Here is a 9,411-nt window from a genome sequence, read left to right on the forward strand (position 1 = left end):
ATACCTGATCTGTTCATCAGCATATTTTAAGATCAAGTTGGCGTGTTGTGACAGTCGTTTGACTTGGTGATGTAAGTGTAGAGGCCTGAGCACATGAGGGCCACTGCAATACAAGGATAGCAGACCGGTGAGTTGGTACAGCTGCCTTTCTGTGCACTCACACACAGGTGTAAACCAGCAGTCACTCTCATATCCCTAACCTAAAGCATGTGTGTGGTGGTGGAAGGGTCAGAAATCATGCAGAACTCAATCATGTTAGCGTGACTAACACAAGGTTTGTGTGAACGCTGCAAAGCAAAACAATTACGTCTCTGAAAGACAATCCTTTTCCACTTAAATGTGCCTGTTGTTCATGACATAGTTAAGGGTGGTTATACAGTTGGCAACTTTTATCTCTCTGGTGTATGTTTTTTCTTTTACATGATTATACCTGTAAATAATTTAAAAAAATTACACTTTATAGTAAACACAATATAATTCCACTCTTTAGTCCTGATTTGGTTACACCTGTATTTACTATTTATAAGACCTTTGATAACATGGGATGCTGACTTCGATTTAAAATGACCGCTGTATTGCCCACGAGAGGCAGGGAACATGCCTTGGGCAGCTACTCTGTCAGATATCCAACGAAAGAAGTGCAAAAGGGAAACTGTGAGCTAAGAGGATTTATTATATCACTTAAAAAATATATATTGCATGATATTCTTGATATGCTGATTAGCAATAAAGTAGCAAAAATTCACAACATGGCAATATCTTCAGTTCCTGCTGTCTTCCTGATGCTCCTGCATTTGGGTCCTTCTGCCTGCATAAGTGTGACACAACAACTATACCCTCAACATAAATCACGATGACCTTTATATTGTTACAACAGACAATAATACTAATAACAGCCTATTGAGGAATACATCATCCTTGATAGTTAATATCACTAATGACGCTGCTCTAGAGTGTCCCAGTGAGCCCTGCTAGTGAGGCATCATGCGCAGAAGGCTACCAAGGCCAAGGAACTGACATCTAAATGTTAATATTATGAATAACATGTGTGGTTATCCTGCCTATTAAACTGTGTTATTTGATTTAATACACTAATCAAATGACTATTGGAGAGAAAGTGCCTGTTTCATCTTGTACGGAATCTCTTTAAACAAATTTTCACATTTTTTGCAGCATAAAACCTGACAATGAAACTAAGATCCCTCCCTGTTCATACCAACTTCAGTCCTGCTTGAATGAATGCAGCCCTCTCATTTATTTGAATGACACTAGTCCAGATGGCTCCAAAAAGTTGAATATTTGCCACAGTGATAACTTTTGTAAGAGTTTTAAAATATAAGATAAGCCCCCAAATTCATTCACTCCAACTGAACTTCCTGAATTGTATTTTGTGTCTCACGATTACCTGAAGACATGCCCCCCCGTGTTGTTCTTATGCAGGGCTGACTTGCTACTTACATAGGAAAGTAATATACCACAGCAACTTCTCACTATTTCTTTCCCTCACCAAGGTACAGTACTTGATAAGATAAAAATACATAGGCTTGGAATGAAGCAATGTTCAAAAAGTGTCAGGTTTAGTTTCTCAGTAAACATTGACGCATCACGGCTCTGTTGACACATGGCCCTTGTGGTAATTTGCAAAGTATCACATCACACAGTAGTTAAGAGAGGATACAACATGTGGAGGAATTGGCCACAGTCAGCCAAGGACTTCAAGGATGCACAGAAAGAAAAGAAAAAAAGAAGTGTGCATTGAAATGACACATAATATGCAAACTGTCATGTCCTGGGATTTAGAGTAATTCTTCAAGTAACTGGTTTCTCCTCACACTAATGCGAACTAAACAATATCCAGTATGAAGTCAAACACAGTTTACTTTACATCCATTCAATTATACCAGATGGGGCTGAGCCGGGATAAGATGTGTTGGAGGTGCAAAGAGGAACGGGGTACTGTACCCTCTTCCGTGAAATGTGGTAAGTACAGTGCATGGAGAATGGCCTTGGGCAGCCAATTGTAATATGATGAATCTCCCCAAAAATACTGAATCAGATTAAACTGAAAACGTTGTTGTTAAGTTTTGGAGTAATTCACCTTGTTAAAGGAAAAACTACTTTGATTTGTTAATAAAGTCTCCAATAATAATAAATTTGTATTGTTCACAATATTTCTTCATGTGCGCATCATTGAGCCATTTCTTGGCTGCTCGCTTGTTGCAGTCTGTGATGGTAAATTTCCACTGTGACTTATCTCTCCTGTTTTATTAGCTGACCACTCAGTGTTTTGGCCCTTTGGTATTAACAAAGTTATTAATATGTCAGACATGGTCAGTGAGGGTCCTCTCAGGTTAAGTAATATTGGATGTGTGTCTTAATCAGGGGCATGATACTGTCAACTTAGATAGGGGGCTGAATGGGCATGCAATCAGCGATTAACCATTCAATGGTTAGTCAGTGAATGATCACTGTTGTCCGGATGTGCTAGTGATGAACTCCTCCTATCCCACCATGTGCTCAAGGCCTTTATAAGTCGTACACAAACAACACTCTGGGTGCCTTCGTCATACAGACCGCATTGCGGTCTGTATGACGATTGAACCTTCTCTACACAGAGAATAAAGACTCTAAGGACAAACTTCTTTTCTCAATGTTTCTTGATTTCAGTATAGGACTCACTCGGTACTGTTGAATAGTTTTTTCCACCACAAGTCACATCTGTGTATTGTTGGAAGGAAAGAGGATATTGTGTTTACAGATCACACTGGGAGCATGTAAAATGGAAACAAGATGGGGACTGCATTTGAATTCTTAAAGAAATCCTCAGGCGATGAGTGTTAGAGGAGGATTTTCCTTTTGCAATGGAGATCTATGAGATATTTACTGAGTTGACCAGGAATTTCAGTTAGAAAGCTTGGTCTGCAAAATAATCTTTATCCATAAAAGCAAAAACCAAATGTTATCCTAATCCATCCAGTAGTTGTGGACAATGGCATAGTTTTAACCCAAGGATTTATCCCACAACACCTCAGTATGATAAGTCACTTTACTTGAGATGACACGTGATATACATAATAGGAAGTGGTATTGGTTGTACCATTTAGCACCTGATTTACAGTTAATGGGAAACCATACAGTAGCAGCGAATAATTATATTCATTAACACTGCACAGCAATTTCCTAAATAACTTCTTAAATCATAAAAAAACTACAATACATCCAGAACTCAGCTGCCCGTCTGCTCTCCCACTCCTGCACCAGAGACCACATCACCCCAGTCCTTCAAAGCCTCCACTGGCTTCCCATACAGCAAAGAATCCAGTTCAAGATTCTCCTCGTTACATACAAAGCTCTTCACAACCTCGCCCCTTCATACCTTTCGGACCTCGTGCACCGACGCGCTCCCACCTCAGATCCGCCGAGGCCAATCTCCTTACCCCCCCTACTCTATCCAAGCATCGCACTTGGGGGGACAGAGCCTTCTCTATTGCTGCCCCCTCCCTCTGGAACTCTCTCCCCCAGCACCTCAGGCATTCTCCGTCACTCACCACTTTCAAAACTGCACTCAAAACTCATCTATTAAATCTGCTTTTAACCTCTGAAGGTTATGTATGTTTTTATGTTGTTCCTTCCTGTTATGTCATCTCTTTTGTTCATATTGTAATTGTTTTATTGTTTCTGTTTTTAACAAGTGCTTATGAGTACCTTTTAAAGCGCTACACAAATAAAATGTTTTACTGTTACATATTATTATTACATCTCGATAAATAAACAAACATAATCAGCTTCTCCAGTTCTGCCTCTTTAGATCTGCACAAACAAATTTAAACACAACATTACTCCAAAGCTCTCAGGCGAATCACAACCACAAGAGTTAAGATAAATATTCCAAATTTTATCTGCTCTTAATTGAAAACAGCCCGACTCCTTAAAACATCTCGTAAAAACAAAAAAAAGCAGTACTCCCCTATCAAAACCATTAGATTAAGCCTCTGAATCCCAGCAGTTTCACAGCATTTTGGGCTCCTGTCACATTGTAATCTCTGTGACCTCGACTTTCACTGGAATATGTAAGTCCTGCAGCTTTATTGAAACTGCACAATCTTGGCTAGAAGTAGTGAGAACTCAAAAATGTCTTTTGTGCAGAATAACACATTACAATTCCATAAATCCTAAAAAAGACATGCAAGTTAAATTGCATTGATAATATAATTTACAAAAATTGGAAAACAATGGAATCCATACAACATTGCTTCAAGTACACAAGTGATCATTTGTCGTATCATTGGGGTACAACACATGCGCAATAAAATCTGGTTTGCCGATGCTGAAAGGCTTACTAGCTGGCGCACAATCATACAACAATAGGATGATTGATTTGTTTTACTGAGGCGTCTGCAGGGAGGGTGCCATAGTAGCCCACTTAATGGGGGAGAATTACAATTCTGCAATTATTGAAAAGATCTATAATAACAGACCATAAATAAATGCTTTCAGTCTGAAAATTATAGATCAGCCATCATCCATTCAAACACACCCAAAAACTTGTCAGCGCACAAGAGCACCTGAGCAGACTCCATGCATTTATTTCTAGCACTGTCTGCTGTAACCCTTAAACCTCACTGGTCCAACTACACTGCGCCTGTGCCATACCCCATAGGTCAAGACCCTGTCCCAGCCTTCATTCTATAGCCTCCATTAGCACGAAACATAAAGTACAGCTGGGAAGTAGAAATGGGAATTTCAACAGTTTAGCAGATATTTGGTCATAAATGGCACATTTAAAATGTTACCCGATGCTGCGCTTCAGCACCAAAGTCATTAGAATTCATCCTCAGGGCCCCATGAATGTCTTCATCAAATGCCATGGCCATAAATGTCATAGTTGTTGAGATAATTCAGTCAAGATCAAAATGGTGGACTGAGCAGCCAACTGACAGACTGACATTGCCCAGCAAATTGTGTGCACGGCAAATTGAACTTGATTTAAGACTTTAAGCATGAAGGAGAAACATGCAATCAACATCTAAGAATGTTATTTTCTTGTATCCTTAGACAAGGTCAGGAAAACAGCGTAAACAGTGGTAGCATGTGTGGATATTTAAGAACATTCCTTCATCCCTCAGTGCTTTTTAACCATGAGACTCATGCAGCTTAATGCCACTGTCCACTCTGCCCACTTCTTGTCCAGAGGAAGAGACAAAGCTAATCAAATAAACAATTCCCCTGCTGCAGTATTTCATGTATAACACTTAATGTGGGAAAGAGATCCCACATCTGTATCTCATATTAAACAGGGACAGATGATATCCATGAAATTGATACTGGAGAAGCTCTCAGCAGTGTAATGTATTAACAAGGCTTCAAGCTATTTGTTCCATGAAGTATCAATATCAAAATCTCAATTTGTGCTGCCCCTGGCCATTTACATAACAGACCCACTGGACATTATACTTGTAGGACAGCAATTCCACTTACATGAATATGTTTGCATGCATGTTTAATAAAAGGGGACTGATTCCTTCCCCTGACCACATGTTGTCTTCTGAGATAACAGTGCGTCCCTGAACAGCTCAGAAAGGAAGTATCACATTAAGTCCTTTCAAGAGAAACATGACCTTTGCCTCACAGTGTGGTTGCATACAGTAGATTCATCAGGGCTGTTCTACTGAAAACAGCCTGCTGTGGCTGAAAATGATAATGGTAATTATTTGGTAGAGACAAACAACAGTGCTAAAAGAGAGTGAATAGCGGACTTACATTTGCCAGGTGGCCAGAAACACAAGTCTAAAGGAATGATAATCTTGCTCAACTTTAAAGGTGATCATATGTAAATGTTGTGTTCACAACTTCCACTGCTGCCAAGAAATCAGCAGTTGCAGGGTTAGTCTAGAAATATTGATTAGTGCCGTTCATATATATTTTGAAGTATCAATTTTGCTCCATAGAAGTTGCTTGCTGTTCCTTCTGCATAAGTGTAGAGAGTAGCCTGTCACAAAATCCATTTCTCAAGGCAATGTTCAGTTCAAAAATAGCTTGAAAAGTTTTCAATTTGACACAGAGAGGAGACTTTTATTTTTTGATATCTAAATCCCTCTCACCTCCAGGATACAGATATCCTGCATTTTTTCCCAAGCACATTAGTTCCACCAGTGATGAATCCTGAGACTCACTGAATGAGTTATTAATTACTGTGACCTGCCAGGAGTATTTTGGCACTTTGACGTCTGCCTCCGGTCACTAATTATTATTCCTCTCCTTCTTCCTCTTGGGTCAAAATTCCTGTCTTCTGAGAGATTTAGTTGATCAGGCCCCTACATCTCCTGACAGTTACCTCAGCACCTTACAGTTGTTGCCGGTAATAGCATAGCCAGAGAGCAGATGGGAGGGGGATGAATCCCCCCACCATGTCCCTCTGATTGGAAACAGACACTGATGTTTGCACTTCTCGCTCCGCAGGGGCTGGAGGATCCAGAGGTTGCATGGCAGGGCTAATTTCATTCATATTTAATGTCCAACTTGTTATTGATACAATCTTTACACACACAAACAAGCTTAATATCTTTAAATCACAGCTTCTAGTAGTAGTTCTATGCTCTGCAAATGTGTTATCACATGCTGTTTTTGGTTGCAGGTGGTTCAGAAGTAGCACTCAGGTCTTAGCTAGCTGAGCTTCCTGCTATCCTCATAGTGATTATTATTTTATTGAATTATTAGAAAAGGTTTTTTACCAACACTGACCCTGCATTTCCTTCTAAAATTCACCTTTGGCAAGTATAAGCCAAGTGCTTCCGTCCCCCAAGCTGTTTGCATAAGTGTCAATGTTCCAAAGACAGTGTGTCTTCTCTATAATTAGTCTGAACAGTACATTTTGCCTTCACAAAATAGACCCCTTTGCTGCAGCTAATTTGAAGTCAAAGCACCACTTAAACACTTGTCTGAGGCCATTATGGAACCAGAAAAAAATGGAACCATTTGCCACAAAAGCTTGACCTTTTATGTTAAATTACTGATGTGGTCAAATGGAAACACACTGGAATCCTGCGTGTTTTATTGGTAAAAAGATTTGTATTTCATACTCAAATAATTAACATTTACTGACAGACATTTTTTATTAAAATGTATTTATTTTTAGTTAAAATGTTGGGAAATACACCATTCTTCTTTTCGAGAATATTTTAGCAGTTAGCCTAGCTAGCGTGAAGACCCAAATCAGGGAGAAACAGCTAGCCAGTCTATCTCAATTTAAAGCTCATTAATTCATGCATATACCCCGTTTAATTGATGCATAAACAAAAATGTAAAAACAACAATTTGTGGATTTATGGGGAGTTACTGCATGTGTTTCCTCAGAAAAGCAGGGAGTAGTGAAGTCCCAGAGTGTTGCCTTCACTGTGAGGTTGTTGGGCAAGAGACGTACTGGATAGAGGGATAAAATGTTGTTTGTCAAGAAATAATTCAAGTAGTCCACCTAAACAAATGAGATACAGCATGTTGATTAGTGAACTATAGAAGTGTCGGTTGGCGGAGGAGGACTGTTTCACTCTGCTATTAGTCATTATGCTAAGGTAGGCTCTAGGTATAGAGCTCTAGCTCTATACAAGATGATATTGTTTTGATCTTATCATATACTGTTCTTATTGCATACCATATAACATTTTTATGACTCTTTTAATGGCATACTATAGTATAAAATAGTTTGTGGCATTTTCATTGGATACTGTACTATTGTGTTTCTTATGACACCTTGAATAACATACTATATTATTAAATATTTTATGACAGTTTTTATGGCATACTATACTATGACATTTTTGGGGTACGAAATATGTTTATGTTTCCTGAAATGTTATTGTGTTTTGAACCTCAGGGCCAGTGTATAGTATATCATTTTTGCTCCTCTGCATTTGTTTTCCAACTACATTTACTACTTACTTTTAAAATTAAGAGTTCACATGAAAATATATGATAAGCTTATATATATACAGTATATACAGTTGTGTGAAAAAGTGTTTGCCCACTTCCTGATTTCTTATTTTTTTGCATGTTTGTCACACTTAAATGTTTCAGATCATCAAACAAATTTAAATATTAGATAAAGATAACACAAGTAAACACAAAATGCAGTTTTTAAATGAAGGTTTTTATTATTAAGGGAAAAAAAAATCCAAACCTACATGGCCCTGTGTGAAAAAGTGATTGCCACCCCCCCCTGTTAAAACATAAATTAACTGTGGTTTATCACATCTTTGGAAAGCTCAGTTCAATTTCTCTAGCCACACCCAGGCCTGATTACTGCCACACCTGTTCTCAATCAAGAAATCACTTAAATAGGACCTGCCTGACAAAGTGAGGTAGACCAAAAGATCCTCAAAAGCTAGACATCATGCTGCGATCCAAAGAAATTCAGGAACAAATGAGACACAAAGTAATTGAGATCTATCAGTCTGGAAAAGGTTACAAAGCCATTTCTAAAGCTTTGGGACTCCAGCGAACCACAGTGAGAGCCATTATCCACAAATGGAGAAAACATGGAACAGTGGTGAACCTTCCCAGGAGTGGCCGGCCAACCAAAATTACCCCAAGAGCGCAGCGACGACTCATCCAAGAGGTCACAAAAGACCCCAGAACAACATCCAAAGAACTGCAGGCCTCACTTGCCTCAATTAAGGTCAGTGTTCATGACTCCACCATAAGAAAGAGACTGGGCAAAAATGGCCTGCATGGCAGAGTTCCAAGACAAAAACCACTGCTGAGCAAAAAGAACATAAAGGCTCGTCTCAGTTTTGCCAGAAAACATCTTGATGATACCCAAGACTTTTGGGAAAATACTCTGTGGATTGACGAGACAAAAGTTGAACTTTTTGGAAGGTGTATGTCCCATTACATAAAATATGGTGGTGGTAGTGTGATGGTCTGGGGCTGTTTTGCTGCTTCAGGACCTGGAAGACTTGCTGTGGTAAATGGAACCATGAATTCTGCTGTCTACCAAAAAATCCTGAAGGAGAATGTCCGGCCATCTGTTCGTGACCTCAAGCTGAAGCGCACTTGGGTTCTGCAGCAGGACAATGATCCAAAACACACCAGCAAGTCCACCTCTGAATGGCTTAAGAAAAACAAAATGAAGACTTTGGAGTGGCCTAGTCAAAGTCTCGACCTGAATCCGATTGAGATGCTGTGGCATGACCTTAAAAAGGCGGTTCATGCTCGAAAACCCTCCAATGTGGCTGAATTACAACAATTCTGCAAAGATGAGTGGGCCAAAATTCCTCTACAGCGCTGTAAAAGACTCATTGCCAGTTATCGCAAACGCTTGATTGCAGTTGTTGCTGCTAAGGGTGGCCCAACCAGTTATTAGGTTTAGGGGGCAATCACTTTTTCACACAGGGCCATGTAGGTTTGGATTTTTTT

Source organism: Anarrhichthys ocellatus, unplaced genomic scaffold (genome assembly GCF_004355925.1).
Source record: "Anarrhichthys ocellatus isolate YVR2014 unplaced genomic scaffold, GSC_Weel_1.0 scaffold1, whole genome shotgun sequence".
Classification (NCBI taxonomy): domain Eukaryota; kingdom Metazoa; phylum Chordata; class Actinopteri; order Perciformes; family Anarhichadidae; genus Anarrhichthys; species Anarrhichthys ocellatus.